General features: G+C 40.7%; 2 protein-coding genes across 17 annotated transcripts in view; one reads left to right on the top strand and one right to left on the bottom strand.

Annotated features, from left to right (window-relative positions):
* The window catches only part of LOC128750143 (flotillin-1), a 76,042-nt gene that overhangs the window by 24,782 nt on the left and 32,897 nt on the right, over positions 1-18,363 (top strand). The gene's annotated exons all lie outside the window — the stretch shown is intronic.
* sema3b (sema domain, immunoglobulin domain (Ig), short basic domain, secreted, (semaphorin) 3B) overlaps positions 1-18,363 on the bottom strand; it is a 47,238-nt gene that overhangs the window by 19,077 nt on the left and 9,798 nt on the right. Inside the window, exon 1 of one of the 3 annotated variants that reach the window (XM_053850407.1) lies at positions 3,578-4,158. The exons of the other annotated variants lie outside the window; for them this stretch is intronic. The gene's annotated coding sequence lies outside the window, so the exon portion shown is untranslated. Of the gene's footprint in view, positions 1-3,577; positions 4,159-18,363 lie in introns of those variants that run through there. 3 annotated transcript variants of the gene reach the window in all.

The raw sequence follows: 18,363 nt of genomic DNA, 5'->3' as shown, positions 1-18,363 counted from the left end.
TCCCTGATCATAGCTTGAAAGCTACTTTCTCTGAGGAAATAATGTAGTATGGTCATTTGAAATTGGTATGTTGCCTCTTGACTGTATACTTTACCAAAGTCAGTGCATTGGGAGTGATGTAGTATTTTGATTAATCCTCATAGAAAACCGCAGGCTCAGTTTGTTCCCTCACTTACTGCCTGACCGTTTTCAGCTGTGCTCTACATATACAAATCCTGCTGTTTGATTTATAATTTAAAAGGAATACTCAGCCAGAAAACCTCTATACAACTTTAAATTCATCCAAAGCTGACCATTGGGAAGTTGTCAACTCACATATGTAAGCCAGAATATTGGATGACATTCAGCACATCCTGACTGTTTCATAAATAATGGAGCTATTGAAGCCAACAGACAGGAGCGCTCTCATAACCTGCAGCTCTGAGACACTGATCCAACAGGAAGGGAGCATATCCCTGCAGGATGGAAACACGCATCAAAATGCACAATTTGTGACAATTAAAGCTGACGCAAATGCTTCATCACACGCGATAACAATACCTCATTGTTTTGAAATTGAACTTCAAAGTTCTTTACTGTCATGTTACCTCACCATATGAAGGAGAGAAGCCGGGTAGTATTTATACCCTCATGAATGCATAAATAACAGGCGTGTGTGGGAGGTGCTAGGAAGCGGAGGGTGGACACGTTTTGTTTTTCATGATTTTGCGCTGAGCTGCAGACACTGCAGTTTTTCAAGGGGAACGACGTCAGCGACTTCGTCAGCCCCTCAACTCATGAGCAGAAGAGTACCCAAACATGTTTGATAGCACATTCCCAGAGGCAGTGGCAAAGCCTTGAGACTACCGGTTCCCCGACTTAAAAACAGACAATGTCTTCGTTCATGAGCCGAGAAGAATATGTTCACACAGATCTGAAAAGATTAATCTTGTAGCGTGTTTTAAAATCATCAGTGTTCAAATTAAAAGTACAGCGAGTTTTGGGATCAAAGTTGTGTTATTTAATTCACCTTTGTTCATACACATCACCTGAAACTGTATGTACAGTAAGACCCCCAACATATGGTGCAAGACAGTGAGATTTCATATTTGTGAGAATTGTTTTAAACCGCTCTCTCCTCTAATCTTTTGAGAAAATAGAAACGCATCACTGTGAGTTCTGCTTTACAGCGGCAGCACGCTGCCAAGTTTGACTGGATTAAAAACAAAGAGAAAGACGCAGCAAGAGATTCCTCAGAGATGGAAGAGGAGGGAGTGGGGGGGGGTTAAACCATCTTGTCAAAAAACCCTTAATGGGGATTGGCAGACAAAGCAGGTCACCTTCGAGACAAGAGAGGCTTTTCACAAGGAAGTTAGATTGCAGTGTGACAGTAGGGAGCAACAAAACGAATGAATACATATCACCAGTTTAACCTGTTGCCCTCTATTTGCTGAAGTTAGAAAAGAGATTGAAGAGAAGTACTTGCTGGAAAGGGTGGAACAAAAGATGAATTGGGGTTGAAGATGGAGTTAGTGGTTGGTACTATTACTGCTGAAGAAGAAGAGCAAGTGACACACATAAACCAGCTGTATGTGCGGTTCCACACAATTATTTTTTAGTAGCTGCTGTTTGCAACTGGAATATACATGAGCAAAAGAACTGAGAAATCTCAAGATGTGAGTGCTAAGAATAAAAAACAAGGGACACAGTCTGTATTCGTACAGTCCCAGGGCAAAAGAGAATGCAATGGAGGGAGGGAGAAAGAACAGCGAGTCAAGGGGCGACAGAGAGAATGGAGCCAATTGTTTAGCCTGTGTGGAGCAAAGTTTCCCTGGCCTGTGACCAACCAGTCTAAGCCTCCCTGCGATAGAGAAATGAAAAGGATGGATGGAAGGATAAAGCACAAGAATGAGGTGGAGAGGATAAGTGGAGGAAAAGGCGCTCAGATTTACAGCTGAGAATGACGCCACGCTGCAGGCCACAGGTGGCCAATGTACTAGAATGGGGGAGAAAATAGGGGTGTCGGGCAAGTGTGAGAAACCTGCTTAATAAAAAGAAATAAGGTGATATGAGGGTGTGTAGCTCATAGCGAACACTTCAGAAAGAACACAGGCAGAATTCACAGTGTAGCTCTGCATTCCAACTTTGAGGTGGGGTAATGTGACGCCTCCACAAATGGTGCTCCACCTCTGGTCAAACTTTTTAAAGACAGGAACCATGATCCTGCTGGTCACTCCTACAAATGTCCCAGATGTTGAAAGTAGAAGACTTGGTTTACTATTTTAAAAACAAGTTGTCCATGATGGTATGGTGAGATATTAAAGATATTAGTTCTGGCTTTCTTCCCACTAGTCAAGTTTGATTTTGTATTTTTCTGTTTTGTGTGTGTGTGAAGTGTGTCTGGAATAATGGCATCAAAGTGCAGATAAAACAGGATTACAGTGACACCTCTTAAATATAAGGTTTGACTGAGCTCTGATAAGAATCTGTCTCTGTTTCTTGTGTGACTGGTTGCGTTGTCTCAACAAACATATACTGAACACAGCCGTTTTACTAAGTATGTCCAGAAGGAGACGCCGCAGCAGAGGTGCAGCATGCATGTTAAGAGAGTTCTTTACAGCTGTGCCTAAGTCAATGGGCCTGCATGAGGAGTTTCCCCAGCTCAGTCAAGCTCAGTCAAGTCAAGCTGGCCAAGAAAAGGTACATCATCATGAACTGGGATCTTGTCCTTAGTTTTGCCAAAGCACTCAAGATCATTGTGTCTTCAAAGCTTGATGTAATGTTGCTTATAGCTTGTGAATCAGAAACAGTGTAGAGCACTCTAAACCCCACATAATATACCTGTACAGCATCATTTAGGAGAGGTTACACGTTTAAACAAATCTGAATATTTGCATCAACAAATGACCCATGCCAGTGCCAATGCTGATATTACAACTGTTTCTCTTCTGCTTTAGTTGGTGGTGCAGAGTCAAATTCCTCATGTGTCAGTACTTGGCTGTGAAGGGGATTCTTTTTTTAATTCCTATTTCAGACTTTTCAGTCTTGCTTGAAACGGGAACACATAAAGTTAAGTGCCTCACAACAAAAGTTACAATCAGTCTACACAGGATTTGAGCTGAAAAAAAATGAGAAAATGAGACATTGTAAGGCTCCTGAAAGAGAGAAAGGACTTGGAAGGGCGACAGGCAGTGCTCGGCTGGTTCCTGGTCTGGAGCCATCTGGCCCCAAATTCTTAATGGACGGTTTCCCAGCCTGCAAACCTGTGGCTTGTATCTTCTAGTTTAACTTTGCATAGCATTGATTTGAATGGGGAATCCTGAATTTGTCTCAGAGACCCCTCACGAAAACATATTATGGTATGCTGCTTTTAAAAATGATACGTTTTCTGTCTGAAACGTCATGATCACTCTTTGCTCTCCTGCATGGAGATACTGAAAACTCCCTTAAAGGGAAGTTAACTCCAGAGACCATAGATCTTCAATGTCTGCCCACATGTGGACTGAAACATGTTTTTGGAAATACCCATCACACTGCAGCCAGTGCTTAATTTCACTGTCATATCTACAGTCAGTCAAATATATTGTTTTCTACTCACCTGTGAGTCGCTTTGTATTGCGGTTTAGAACATTTCAGATGCTTGTTACGGTCCACCAGACACCTTGATGCCTTCACACATTTCCATATCATAAATATTTTTGTTTTGAATATTTCATTAAGAATGCAAAATGTCATAGGTTCACGCACTTGAAGTCTTTGTCCTTATTTTGTGGCTTGATCATGTTATATTCCAGTGTATATTGATTTACCCTCAAGAGTACAGTCAATTATTATACAGTCCGTCAATGTTCCAGAATAGACACGAGCCTTGTCGGTGAAAAAAAAAAAAATCCAGTGATGGGAATGGTGCCCAGTGCAGGGTGAACAGTGGCAGAGTCCCCCTTGTGTCCGATGAGCTCCGCAGAAATCCAGATGGTGTTGAAGTTTGAGATCAGAGCAGTGAGACTGGAGTATTCCCTGGTTAGCACTCGGTCTCACTGATGAGCGTCTACACTCCAGTGGCACTTAGAAAAACACACACGGCTGTGCACACAGACATTAAACTCTTCTTAGCACGCACACGCAAGTGGTTCATACACAGTTTCCACAGGAGCTGAACAGAGCAGGACTGCTCAGAGGGAGAGCAGGCAGGGATAATGGACTTAATTCAAGAGAGAAAGAGCGAGTGAGAGAGAGGGAGGGGTTGGCAGGAGGAGGAAAGGTGGGATGTGGGAGGAGGGGGAGTGGAAAGGGAGCCGGGACGTCCGCCTTGTGGTTTTCAAGTGAATGCGTGTCGCCTTTGGTACCTGGATTTAGTTTTCCTGCTTTATTTAATTGGCCACTTATATGAGAAAGTCAGATCTGCTCAGTTCCTGTGCAAATTGTGTGTCACTGACTTTCAGCTTTTCTTTTACCACAAAATCATAAAATGTAAATTCAATTGACTTTTATGGCTGAATAAAAGTTTACTGGATGAGTCACTTAAAATTAATTCTGTATTGGCTTGTGTTCCCAAAAAAATGAGGGTGATTCCAGCACGGAAAGGAAAACTTGAGTACAATTTTTCTAGCGGCATATCAGAAACAGCAGCACGTGGAATTGAAACATGTGGTGCCTAACTGTGGTTCACAGCTGTTTCCACTGTCTACCATTTGTTTTTCGGGTGGTGCTTCGATGGAGCTTGTTAACATGGGGCATTCAACCTGCTATATCAGTCTCCGTCCACTTACATTATCTGTGAAACAGCGCCCCCTAGCCAATGCTAGTGTCAAAGAAACAGGAATACCTTAACAACTAGCAACCCAAAGACATGCCCTTACAGACCACGCCCCCATCAAAACATAGAATTCCAAGTTCTCTTCCCTCCGCAGTTTCATGTTTTGAAAATAAAAGTTGAGAAGTGAATGATGAATGAGTCAAATCAGGTCTGTTGATGTGTATTGTTGGGAAAGATAAACTTAAATCAAAGTGTATTATGTCACGTATAGAAGAAACATACCCCTAAAATAAGAATCACATCAGTTACTTGCTGCTGAAGGAGGACGGTAGTTGCACCAGACCATGGTAGTGTGGACAGTCAGCAGCATGAGGGTTTACATCATTGTCCGTGATCATCCAAGTTGATGTTCAGGTGAGATTGTTTGGATTCACATATGGAGCCTCATGATGAGGATATTTAAGTCTTCTCACGATCCTTTTACATTCAGATTAAGATGCTATCTGAGGCGTGCATTTAAGACGCTTCTTTTTGTAAAACTACAATGAGCAATGTCATATGTTCATTTATTGAATGTTAAAATATAATTACCAGGGGGAACCTGAGGGTATTTATTCTGAGTGAAGCAGGCACTTTGAAAATGTAAGATTGAGATTGTAATCTTGATAAATGGGACTATTAGATTTTTATCCTGATCAGTGAGCTGGTCAAGAACTTTGTGAATCAGCAAATCCATCTTTCTGACAATGTTTTAGTTTCATAGGAAATGTTCGCATGTAATCAAAGAGACCATTCAGCTGCGCCGGAAGCACAATCTGCGCCACTCAGTGGGAAACTGCCAGACACTGTAACCTTTATAGTTGGAGCTCAAACATCTTCTAAAACAATCCTCAATGTTGCTTTCATGTTTCATGTCTAAAGCCTCACTGAAGTGAGAGCGTGGCAGCATATGCACACGACAGCTGCATAAGCAAAAAAGGTATGGTTTATTGGAAATATACAGTCAGAATGAGCCCTTTGTGTGGTCATCTTGTGCACATTAGTGTGTGTGTGTGTTTGTGGTTTCATCATTCATTCATTTCATTTGGTCAAGTGATTCACGGGACGTCAAGAGTAAAGGTGTTGGTGAAATCCAGTTTTAGATTCAAGAGAAAGAGTCAGCCCTCCAATTCCTCATTTAAGATCTTTGTCTCCGAGTATGTGGGGTCATAATTTTCTCTTTAACTAATCTAGCCGTAATTAGGAGCCTAGCAGCAAACAGGAGAAGATACGAACCATTTAATGATAACGTTTTTTTGAATACTGCTGCACAGCAACAGCAGGTTTATCAGGGGTAGTGAGGGAGGAAGCTGGTGGCAGGTTAATGAGCTTCAGTTTCATGGATCCGCCACACTGAGCCCATGATCGCTGGTTGTCATATCACAACATTTTATGAATATAGAGGAAAAGCTGCAAATAAATCAGAATTAAAATTAAAATTCCGTGCTGACCCTTGACCTGACTCTTTTTCATGACGTAGCTTGCTTTAAATCGTGGTAAAAGTCGTGCTATTTGACATGTTCTGTAGGCTGGTATTTTTAAACCTTGTTTTTATGAAAGGAGCACAAATTTTATTTCTTTTCACGCAATGAAAACTGTCAAAATGCCTGCCATATTTTCCATGTTAGTTAACTGAACATTCATTCCCCTGGCAGGTGCGTCACTGCACCCGGCAACACAGACACACACAAAGAGTAAACCTTTCACACCGGGGTACGCTCCCCATACAAAGAGGTCACCAGCCTCACATTAGGAAGGGTTCAAGCAATGCGTGTGTGTGTGTATCACAGTTTACACACAATACACACTGACTTTCTCTCAGCATCTCAAACACAATTAAAGCTGTTACTGTGTGTAGGTGTGTGAGCCAGTGTGTGCGCAGGCCGCACGTTTTCAGTGGAGCGTCCACCCCCCACTGACCTGTCCGTCATAAACCAGTTTGATGTCTCTACAGGCTGTGATCCGCACAAAAGCTTTTGTCTCAGCTCAAGCCTTGCTGCTATTGAGTCAGAAGAGGGTTCAGTATCCTGATAGCATCTGAGTAAATCTCCGTTTTATTGCAAGTCAATGACCCGAAATGATCTTTAGATTGCAGTGGGACCTTAATGAGCCTGGAACATCCAACTTGGAAATCTCCCCCTGTGGTCTTGTGTTTTCGCCCTATTCAGTGTCCTTAAAGAGAAAACAATGCGTGACTGCAGGCTGACGGGTGAAAGAAGTGTGTTTTTAAGACCATAAAAAGGACAGTGATGTGAGCACGAGGAGTTATGAGGCTTAAATAGTCATTTTATAAGATGGTGATGATGATTGTGGTAGGTTTGAATAAAAACCTTTGGTATATTCATGAATGAAACCATATTATATATGTTGCTTTATGAAGGAGAGTGAGCTCACAGAACTGAACAAAATGGTTCTCTACAATGGTTCTCTATTGTGTTCCAAAAGTTGTGCTACGGACAAATACATTTTTTTGTTTTTTGTCTACAAGTTAAACTAGCAATGCCAGTTGTCAACATTATCATCTGTATCAAATTAACATCACTAAATTAATATTTAGTAGTCCTGCCATTAGCGCACAGTGGAAAGCACACTAAACTTTTTCCACCACTCTACAGCAATACAGACTTCTCCAAAAGTATTTTTAGTTTTATTTGGTCCAAATCTAGTATACAGTGTTGTTTGTAATGTCTAAAAACACTGAAAATGCCTTTTACTTATTAGTCTGAGCTACTTTTGAAACAACAGGATAATGTTTGTTGCATAATCCTGTTCTCATGACCGCAGTACTGTAAAGCATTATTGATGTAATGTGTGGTGACTATGGATACCATTTGACCCTCTAGCACTGTATTTATTGACATACAGTACTGATCCAATCTTCAATTGCAGCTTTGTAATCTTGTACCTAAAGCAGGTACAAGATTACTGCACTTAATAAAACAATAACTCTATAATAACAATGAAAACAAGTGTGGTTTCATAAGGTGATTAACTGCAATGAACTAAATATAAATGACCTGCTTACGTAACTGGATGTATATCAACATCAGTAAGACAAAACTGCACTCACTGGGGATTAAACCCGAGGTTCATAACAAGTTCATCTCATTATATAAAGGCTTTCAGAGAGTTTTAGAACAAAACACACGTTATCATCACCTCTACAGTTGGTCAGCTACTTCTGTTTCCTCATATAAACGTACACCACCAGCGATTAAGACCGAGGTATGCCAGCTATGAGGATATTTTTGACCGAAATTAATGCAGCGGAGAATCACTTTTCAAACCGAGGCCGAAACAAAACACCCTGACTTGAAAATGCAGGTGGCTTGGTGTTGGAAAGTCGCGCTTCATTGAGGTTAATCGCTCCTACGTCTATTAACATACTTCCAGTGGAAACAGAGTGTTTTTCTTGGATGCCGATTCAAGTGGTCATTTCAGGCTTCTCGCTTGGTTTTCCACCGCATCGGGTTTGCTGCCGTTTTATTGTGGGTCAAATGGAACCTTTTCGTCAGAGCGGACTCTTTTCTGATGAGCCATCAGTAGCTTGGAATAAGGAAACTTATAATCGGTTTTATAGAAATGTTGAATTAAGTTCTTTCCTGTCAAAGTCAAATGCATTTTTTCCTTTTTTCCTTGGTTGTTGAGAAAGAATGTGTCATTTTTTTATAAAGTTGATGACTTCTCATTATTGCAGTCATTCATTTAACTTTATATTTTCCTGTACTATTCTTCTATATTAATATTCTTCCTATATTATTTCGATCTATATTTCCTGTTATATTTCCTATTTAACTATAGAGGAATGTACTGTGGTGTTGTATCTGGGTAAGGGTGTAGTCCATTTTAAGACAGCATGCATCCAATATTTTGGTGGTCATGAGGTGCTTTTAATGGCATCTTCCAGAGGTGTTGATACACTGATCAGCCATATCAATTCAAAATCAGCACCATATTGTTACCGTTTATAAGCTTTAGCTTGTTATTTATATGTTTCATAATTATATTTAATGGGAGACAAGAACACTGACACTTTCACATATTTCTGCCACATGATTTTTTTTAATTATTTGATCATAATGTGTCCCAGACATATCAGAGCCACATGCATCCACAAATAAAGCAGTTTCCTCGCCCTCGAGGAATGTTCCTGGCGTCTTTCAGATTTTCACCAGAGCAACTGGCGCTGCAACATTTTCAAATTCACGGGTGGGACAAAAGATTAAATCCCTGCTGCACGCCATCCAACACCTGCCAGACTTACAAGTGCTGCATTCTCAGCATTTGTTGGACACATGCAGCAACATCTGCAGCTGGATGCCGAACCCCTTAAACTTGGTGGCAGGAACTTCCACTGTGGGTATCACTTTGGCAATTTGTCAATGATCCCACCGCTGCTATTATGTTAAGAAGGGGACTGTTTTAAAGTGAAATGAATATTTCAACATATCAAGATTATGTAATTACTTGTGTTGGTGCATTATTAACCAGCACAATTCTAAAAGTGAACGCCATCTAGCTGCTTTCATGAGAACCCCCCCTTGGCTGGAGAAGCTATAATCCCTCTCTGTTTGATGTGATCTTGCACAACTCCAAAGTGCAGGTGTTGTGTCAAGAGGTTAGTGTGGCCTGGTGGGTCGGTCAGGAGGGGTGCGGAGACACAGAGGTGAAGCTAATGCTCTCACAGGCCTTCAGTCACACATCATCTGTCTCTGAGGGTGGATGAGACCACCTTCAGATACAAGCAAGACACACACTCATGCGCACACAAGAACACCTCTGAGCAGGTTTAGAGGGTCACTGAGTGGATTACAGCCACTCACACACACACACACACATACATACACACACACTGCAGTATTTAGCAGTGTTCCTCGCTGGAATGCACATTAGTGCACCAGTTCCCACATCTATTAAATCTAGTTGACTGATCAGGCTAATGATGGTTGAATTCTCACTGAGCTTATAAATAATATTTCTTGAATTTTTAAAATACTTTTCCTAACTAATACGTTGCTTTGGTCTTGTGTTGACCTGTTTGTCCGTTTAACTCCAAGCTCTCACTCTGTATCATATTCTGGTGCGATGCCAGTGCTCCTGAGCGACACATCAGCCCTGAAGACTGCAAGGGGAGACGATTATGATCATAAAAACAGGGAAATCACCTACTAAAAAAGGTGGCTTTAAACCGCTGCCAGCAGATGAAAATGAACTGCTTTACAGGACCACACACACATCAATCACTTCACGTCTGTCAGCACGGACATTGTGAACATTGTAGCCATGAAACCTGCAGGTGACAATAAAAGTTGAAGATTCACAAATATTTTGTGTTTTAACAATGCCCAATGTATTTTTTCAGAGGAAACAAGAAGCTGGAATATAGATTAAGATATTTTAAGTATAAATTATGTGTGAAGTTCTAATTCTATTCCAACAAAAATTCACAATGGTTTAACAATGTCCAGCCTCTTACAGTCAGTGCAAATGCTTATCTATGTCTAATACTGTAACCTGAATACATGTGGGGTTTTTTTTTCTTATGTCTTTCAAAGCGAATTCTTAGTGTGTCTTTCACATTCAGGATTTGGATCATTTGGGTTTAGAAAGCAGTTTTGCTGAAAAGCAGGCAGATCATTTGTAGGGCTGCCTGTCATGATTGCACACAGGCAGGCGTGCGCACACACACACACACACACACACACACAGTCTCTCATTAAGAGCTGAGATTTGATGGCAATGAGAAGACACAAATGATTTCTGATCCTGATGGGCATTGATCCAACCAGGCAAGCTGCACTTAGCACCATTGCAGATTAATACCACACACTCTCTCTCTCTCTCTCTCACACACACACACACAAACATTGTCAGGGGGCTGCTGAGGCTGTGCAGTCAGTAGAAACCGATTATGCACGCCGAAATCTTGAGGGAAACTAAGAGAAGCTCAGCAGAGATCAGATTTCACAGACACACAAGGTTCCAAAATAAAAACATGTGAATGCTATTTTCTTATTATATGTTGCCGATGAAAGGACCACTAATGCAACAATTTAAATATGTCTTCGTCGCACATTCTTATTCGGCAGTAAGATTGTGAAAGCTGATGAGTGTATAAACCTTCAGAGGTTTCCTGATCACAGGAGTGAAAGTTGTGTTGATTTTATTACACTGTCGCAAACTGTTGAATGACTTTCTCGGCACACATCACACTGACTTCAGAACCTTGGAGTAAACACTCACAACAATGTGCAAACTCTCACTAACATCCCTGTTTCCGAAATACCACAGCTGCTCACCTTCTCTATTCAAGACACAAGGCAATAGCACAAGTCTGTTTCCAAAAGTCAACTTGTGGTTGATCCTTCTGCAGCAGTATCAGAATGAAAATACACGTACAGCTGCTCAGGCGACAGCTTTCATGTAGCTACGCTTTGTGACTGGCGGGTGAGAAATCCCCAAATCATCCTGTAATTGAAAATAACTGAGGAGGTGAAGAAAGTGAGGGGATAATGAATAAGTGTATGTTCAGGTGAGGGAGATGAAGCGTGAAAGATGTGGACGTTAACAATAACTCTCATCAACCAAAAACATTTACAATAAACAGGTTTGGCAGCAAGGAGGAGTTCCTCATGTTGAAGACTGCTCTAATCTTTGATTGATTTGCACGGGTATCATTTGTGAAGAAGATCTTACACTTCAGCAACTGTTCTTCAGTTTTGTATCCATCCAAAACCATCTACAAACCCCAACATGTGACCCTGATATTTGACTCATGGATGTCATTCAGAGAAATTGACTCGCGGTTTTAAGATAAATAAAGTCAGCTAACAAATCATTTGGAAAACAGCTCACAGATGAATGGCAGAGTGTCAAGGTCTTGATCCCAGACAGTTTATCTGCCAAACACGCAAACACAGACACACTAACAGTGTCTACCAAGCTGAAGAAATTAAAGCGAATTGCTCCTACAATACTCTTAGTGCTATTGACATACGATGATTTTCAGTTGCTCTTCTTGTTTAATTCATGACCTATGAGAGTGAATTCTTTGTGCTTGTCTGAGTGTTTTGTCTGCTTAAAGAAGTATACTCTAGATGTTACACTTACACTTACAGAGTTACACTTACAGTCAAGTAGAGGTTTTAAATCATACTTCATTACTGCAGCCCCCAAACCCGACACACAAAAATGTGTATCCCGAAATAATCTGGATTTTTAGAAATATTTTCTTTAAGAAGTAGACTTCTGTTTTATCTCATGCCAGATTCATTGAACTTGTTTTCGATGAGTACATTGATTCAAGATGTCCAGCTGGTGGACATAAGGCCTTTCTAAAAATATGAGTTTGAGCTCTGTCTGTGCAAGGCACTGTTTTGTATTTTTTTTATCCAGTTGAATCTCACTTGAGCTGTGTCACTACATTTTAGTCACAGTCACATGTGGAAATAGTGCTATTTGCAGCACAACCTGGTGCTTTATTTTATTCGTAAAGCTAAATGGAGGCAAATTAGTTTAGTTTAAAATATACTGAGCTCATTCTTTGCAGCAGTGCCAGGTCCCAGTCTTCATCCTTCTTCCACCGTGGTTACTGATATTCAGCCAAGTGGAGCAGGACTGGAGTGTTAAAGTAATGGGCTGTGCTGAGCAAACAAACTGCAAACTGTCATTTCCCTCTTTTTTTTTGGCTTAACCTTTCGTCATCTTCCACTGCCTCTGTTTCAAAGTCTTCCCCTTGCGTGGAGCCAACGTGTCAGAGAGAAAAACATCCACGCTGCTAGAACACGATCCAGCAAGAGATTTAAGGAGAAATTTAGTTTTCATGAAGCATATTCTGCAAATGTTGAATTGACTGTGAGATACATTTTTGGAATGACTTCCTTAAAGTAGTTTAATAGGCTAGAGCCGTAAAGCGTGGGACAACCTTGTATTGGTAGTCCTCTGGGCATATATATGACCTGCAGTGAACTGGTGACCTTTCCACAGTGTCCACCACCCTTAACCTGCAGTGGAGACCCACTCCAGCACTTTAACACGTTGCTTACAATACAGATGAGATTCTAGAACACAGTCACAGGGTGCTTTGACAAATCTAGAAAACATTCTGGGGTCACTATAAAATATGAATTTCTCTGGGAAAACTTGCTGCTCATACAATGAGACAGAATAACAGCAACCACATCCAAAGAGGCACAGTGTTCTATCATTTCTCTCTGCTCTTAAAAGAGATTGATTACCCATTTTATCTTCGTCCCTCGGCTATGGAAGCATGGAGATGTTTGATATTATCGGCACCATCTCTTTGAACCTATTTCTGTGTAGATACCATAGGAATGTGTAGCATGTTCTTGATGCTCATGTCTGGTCCAGTACAGGGAAGAAGACAGAAGATAGAAATGTTGTTGCCAACATCAGGGCTCATGGGTTTTGTGTGTAGTTGTTTACCAGACACACTGTTCTGGGGTCCTGAGGGTTTAATACGTTCGTTGAAGATCCGATTCATTAAATTAAGATTTTTTTCTGCCGATTGTTGCCTGAAACCTTTTGATGTTAGGCACTTCCTGATGTTTTTAGCTTCCATCCTTGCACACTTAACAATTGCCGCAGCAGCCTGCAGTTGCTGCTATGTATGTTGTAAAACCTGGAAGGATCAGAGGTAAAGTAAAGTGAAGTCTGTACGTTCACTCCATATGTGTGCACATGATCATCTGAAACCTCTTTTGCAGCCGAAGCTGGTGCCGCAATTTATTTAAACAACTGACAAGAAATCAAATTCCAATTAGTTCTGGATAACCCCATAATTTGTGAGATTAAACAAGAAGACGTCAGACACCTGGTTCTGACCACAGACTTTCATTAATCCAAATTCCCTCCAGCGGTGCTGATATCACTTATACCGTGTAAATATGCTCTTTCTCTGTGTAAACGAAACCACAAAGCCATTAATGCAAGACTCTGCAGCTCACCCAGCTCTGCTCATGTGACTGCTGCCTGCACATTTAGCAGATGCCCCTAAGCCTCCAAAATACCTCTCATGTGTTCTTACTTAGATATGCATTTCATGATGACTGCGGCATATTTGAGATGAATATAAGATGGAACATTATAATTATTAAGTTCAAGGGAAAGCCTCAAAAGGTTTTTTCGGGTTTAACTTGGTTAGTTTTGGACACAAGATTGCATGTACTGGAAGTGTGTACACCTAGTTACATTTATTGATTTATTGTGAGAGCAAGAACTAAATATAATAATTCCTGTGTCTGGAAAACTGTTATATATTGTTGAAAAAAAATTCTGAGAGACTATTTATTTATTTTATATACATGACCAAAACTAGGACATGGTTTTTGATACCCAGAACACATTAATTCAGTGATCAAGTAAATCAAAAACATATAAATACTGCAAGTTTTAAGTCAGTTTTTTTTTTTTTTTTACAAAAAACAAATACAGGAAGAGGTTGTAAGCCAACAGAAGTGTTTGCTGGCTGTCCCAGGGCTCTTGTGACTCATAGTATACATCTGTTAATGATTAGTAGAATCCTCTATCTGACATTGTTTGTTTTGTCCAGCCCTCTTTTACTGCAGGTTCAGTCTCTTCCTTCTTCATTCTTGCACCTTTTCGCTTAATCACATCTGACTTCCTTCAGAGTCAGGCTCCTACTGATGTACAATGTTCTGAATATGAAATGAGCAAATGAAAACTTTATGGTCTGCTCTTCATATCCTCCCACATTTGGAAGGATAGAAACAGTTGCATTGATGTTCCATTGATTCATACATAAAATTTGAGTGAGTGTGATGTCACCCAAACCCAGTGCTAGTCTCATTTGCAACCTCATATAACCCTGACATTGGCCTGTCTGCAAGTGTATTAGAATACTGCGGGAACACTGAATGTGGTTCACCACTTGGCGAGGCCACAGCAGAGGAAAATTGTCAGTTTTCAATGCACGAGTTACAGAAGGTTGTACCTTGAACCACAAGCTTCCATTGAAAACACATTTTTCTCCCATGTGTTTTTCTTTGAAGTAAAAGCAAAGATAGTTTTCATTCAATAAGAATAATGCTTTTTTTAAATGAGGGAACAACATTTGCTTGTAAATATTTGCTGGTTCCTAATATCCCTGATACAGAACTTTTGATTGTGAACATCTGTGAATGCTGAGGCAGTTAACTGTTTTTTTGCATGTCGCACTGGAATTCTAATAAGCCACAACCGTTGTTTGAGGTATAATCGTAAAATGAATGGAGCCATACAGCAATATAAATATGAGATCACAACCTCCACATGATGCTGTTTAACTGAGTCCCACCCAGTGAAAATGTGAGACTCATTTCTCTGGTGCAGGAACTGATCCCCCTCTTTTTTACTCTTTCCTGTTTCCTTTCTTTCTATAAACATCAAAAATCATCTGATCAGACTGTAATCTGTATTTTCTTGCTTTTAAACACGACGCTCATCTTTTTAGTAGTCACTCAGAGTTTCCACACGTCAGTACTTTACCTCCTCCAACCTACTGTACTGTGCTTTATAATCAAATCAAAAGAAATTCACCAAAATCAAATTAACTGCGAAGGAAGTCTGAATGTAGTTTTGCTGATCATATTAGACATTCTAATTGCTTCAAGCCGACATGCAGCAAATGAACTTGTCGCTTCAAATGGAAAACGCATTATATAGAGTGGTGACTGCATGTTCTAGTCCAAGGTGTTACTGAAGGAAGCTGAAACCAAAATGCCTTGTGTTGTGGTTGTTATTTTCCTCAGTGAAGTCAGGTCTTACTGTGATCAGGGACTACGTACTGAAGCATACAGAGAAATGTCTTCCCAAATCTCCACACATCCACGCGAGATCCAGTAATATCCCATGATGCATCAGAAAGTTGGACCTCGATCTGCTGCTGCAGCTGATAGCAAATTCATTCATTCTGGAGTAAATCCTGCTATTTCGTGTTTAACTCAAGATGTTCCTACTTCAGGACTCCAACCGAGAGCATTCAGTAAATGACAGATTTTATCTCTGTCATTACTGTATGGACCTGAGAAACAGACAAGGTCCATACATTTACTTCCTCTCCATCATATTGTGCTTGTCTGTAGACACCAGACACCATCCTGGTTGTCATCTCTTGAAGCCATTCTCTGTTATGCTTCAAGAGTAATATCCCTGTCCTCAAGGAGACCCAGGACACTGTGGTGTACTCTTATAGTTTCTGTATACAAAGGTATTTGTACAAGTTTACTATGAATCACTGAGCACATGCATGTAAATGTTCATAAAGACATGTTAGCAGTGGTTATAAAAAGGTCGGCCAAGCCTTACGGCACTTCAAAATGTTCCATAATTATTGCAAAATGCTGCAGTCGATCATTTCTCTTCTGTTAAAATCCTTGGAAGACACCAAGAAAAGACAAGTCACTCTATACTATTATTACTTCCTCTCCGTGGCACAACCACTGTCACGGCCTGCCACTGTAACTTGATTACTTATGCCTGGTTTGTCATTGCTAAACGGGTGATATAATGGAACCACTATGAAGAGTGTTTCTGTGCTGTTTGCCAGACAGTCAATTAGTTTAGTCAAACAACACGCAGACTTCAGACACCAAGAGAGCTGAAGGAAGCGACAGTGATGAGAGGATCTGGTTATGAATACAGTGCGAAGGAAGCAGGGAATGTAATCCGATCCGGTGCAACGCGACATGGAGGAGTTATTGTTGGTGGAATATCACTGCATCTTCATGAATCTCTGGGTGCTTTTTCCTCGCTGGTGAGAAGAAAATCCTCTGCCATCCTGCTGCTGTAAGGCTGCCAAATTCCAGAGTTGTAATAACGATGTGTGACATTCAACTATGTGCTGCAAACGTCTGGAAACTTTAACATATATAAATACCAAAGCAATAATTGGATGTGTATTGGTCCAAAACAGATTAGATTCCGAGATGACATTCTTTCAAGGACACTGACAACAAAGAATACATCAATATTTTGCATTACATTTACCTCCAAGTCACTGATGCACAATCCAAGCAAAGCAGTGTTTGTCTTGGGCAAACAATAGATGGGGAAAACTTCCTAAATCCTGATTCAACATTTGGGATATCTTGTATCGCGGAAGACTAACTCGGACCCCAGCAGTCAGCTTCTGCCACATAATATATTTTTGGACATATAGTTTTGTTTTTGGAAACTGGAGGCCTCAGACTGAAATTTCGTTGCCATAAAATAGTGATATGTTTTTGTGCAATGACAATAAAGAAAGTCTAAGTCTATAAGTGGGGTCGACATTGTCTCTATTTAACTGGTGAAACTGATATAAATGATGAAAGAAGCTGTAGATTTTGTGAGTTAAGATGGTTGTTTGTTGTGGCTTCATCACTGTAGAGGAAGAAGTCGACACATAGTCGGACCTTGTTTTCCTCGCCGTCACCCTTCTCTCACCCTTCCTATTTAATTAACACTGTAAATGGGTTCGTATTTAACAAGTTCAGCATGAACACTGCCACTAATTGGCCATGACCAAGTGCTCGCGCCCTGCGTTAATTGGCTTTTTGACTCTAAGAGTTAATTGTCTGGTGAACCGCTTGGATCGGTTGCTTCATACTGGATTCGTGACTCATCCTTGCGCAGATAAAACGTGTGTGGTCTAGTACACCATCGTAAAATACTTCACAAAATCGCTTCAGTATTTGTTTCTCATTGTTTTGTATGAAACTGGAACATAACAAGAGCTGTGGCGATGAAGAGTGTTTCCTTCCATCCTGAATGTCATCTGATCACATGTGACCTAAATACGTGATGAGGCGTTCACTCGTCACCTATTGCGGACACCTAATAAAGCTGTTTAGTCTATCAAGATGTCTGGACACCGTCAATGTTAAAGCAATGCTGACAGCAAATTAGTGTCAAAAATTGATGGCTTCACAAGCACACACAGATGTGGATTAAAGATACGCGAGATGACAGATGGAATTAGTTAACAGCAGTTTTGGCTCCCTTCATTTTCCCCACTAGTTCAGGTCTTGCCATTAACGTCTCAGAATTGGCACCACATGAGGCTTTCTCCCAGCCGTGAGGTGAATGAGGAGGAAGTTCGACCACATTCTATGACAAATTCACACAGTTGGAATCATGGAGGCCATATTTCATCAGCAAAAAAACCTGAGCTGTACAGACGACAGGAGAAGCAGCCAGATTCCAGTCACATGTCTTACAAGTATTAAAAGTAAAATGTGCACCTGTAAGTGGTTTCATAGCAACTGTAAGTCATCAGCCTCCTCCAGGATAATCCAACAGTGCAATCCAGGATTTCAGACCACTTAGGAAGATGACTGATGGAATTGGTGACAAATCTCCTTATCGTCAGCTCTTCATTTCCATAGGCATCTTCAGTCCCATATATTTGTGAGAGTAGTCAGAGTGAATGTGACAAGCTTGTTTTGGAACACAACTACAACAAGGAATTATCCCAGAAATTCTGCTTAAAGAGGCTTCTGCAGAGGGTGGGATGTCAGTGGTGTCAGTTTAAGCTAAGTTAAGAATGTGCACACACCTGCTCACTAAGAACATTGGTTTGATTATAACAG

Source organism: Synchiropus splendidus, chromosome 18, assembly GCF_027744825.2.
Source record: "Synchiropus splendidus isolate RoL2022-P1 chromosome 18, RoL_Sspl_1.0, whole genome shotgun sequence".
Lineage (NCBI taxonomy): Eukaryota > Metazoa > Chordata > Actinopteri > Syngnathiformes > Callionymidae > Synchiropus > Synchiropus splendidus.
Note: the sequence above shows the minus strand (reverse complement) of the source record. Positions and strands in the feature narration are given on the sequence as shown.